The sequence below is a fragment of the Nanorana parkeri genome, unplaced genomic scaffold (assembly GCF_000935625.1).
Source record: "Nanorana parkeri isolate BGI_ZX_2015 unplaced genomic scaffold, ASM93562v1 scaffold2482, whole genome shotgun sequence".
NCBI classification, from domain to species: Eukaryota; Metazoa; Chordata; class Amphibia; order Anura; family Dicroglossidae; genus Nanorana; species Nanorana parkeri.
Window position 1 is genome coordinate 39,096 of NW_017308750.1, and position 928 is coordinate 40,023.

Consider the following 928-nt stretch of genomic DNA (forward strand, 5'->3'; position numbering starts at 1 on the left):
AGGGAGGAAAGGGGTTAATATGCACCTGTCTATTGGACAGAGGGACCCCCATAGACACCTCCTAACATGTCACCAACCGACCACCCCGGAGCCCGCTGTATGCCCGATGTGCCTATGGACGGGTCACATGGCAGAGACGGAACCCGCTGTATGCCCGGTGTGCCTATGGATGGGTCACATGGCAGAGACGGAGCCCGCTGTAAGCCCGGTGTGCCTATGGACGGGTCACATGACAGAGACGGAACCCGCTGTATGCCCGGTGTGCCTATGGACGGGTCACATGACAGAGACGGAACCCGCTGTATGCCCGCTGTGCCTATGGACGGGTCACATGGCAGAGACGGAGCCCGCTGTGCCTATGGACGGGTCACATGGCAGAGACGGAGCCCGCTGTAAGCCAGGTGTGCCTATGGACGGGTCACATGGCAGAGACGGAACCTGCTGTATGCCCGGTGTGCCTATGGATGGGTCACATGGCAGAGACGGAGCCCGCTGTATGCCCGGTGTGCCTATGGACGGGTCACATGGCAGAGACGGAGCCCGCTGTAAGCCAGGTGTGCCTATGGACGGGTCACATGACAGAGACGGAACGTTCCTCATCCACTGCAAGACAAGAAGAATATGGGGTGATCCGCCAGAGATCCAGGGAGCTCCTAACCTACTGTACTGAGGTGACAACGCTGCCTCTGCGGTACTGATATCTATAGCAGTGTGGTCAGCCCCGCCCTGGACTACAGAACTCCTCCCCCTTGTCATGGAGAAGAGGGAATGTGTTCTGTAGCGCTGCGGGGGAAGACTTGGCCTGACAACACTGCTTGGGATGTAAGCGCAGCAGAGGCAGCGTTGTCACCTCACTGTAGGAAGTTGGGATTTCTGGCAGGATGTACAGGTCTGTATGTAGGACACGTGGAGATGACTTGCACTCTCC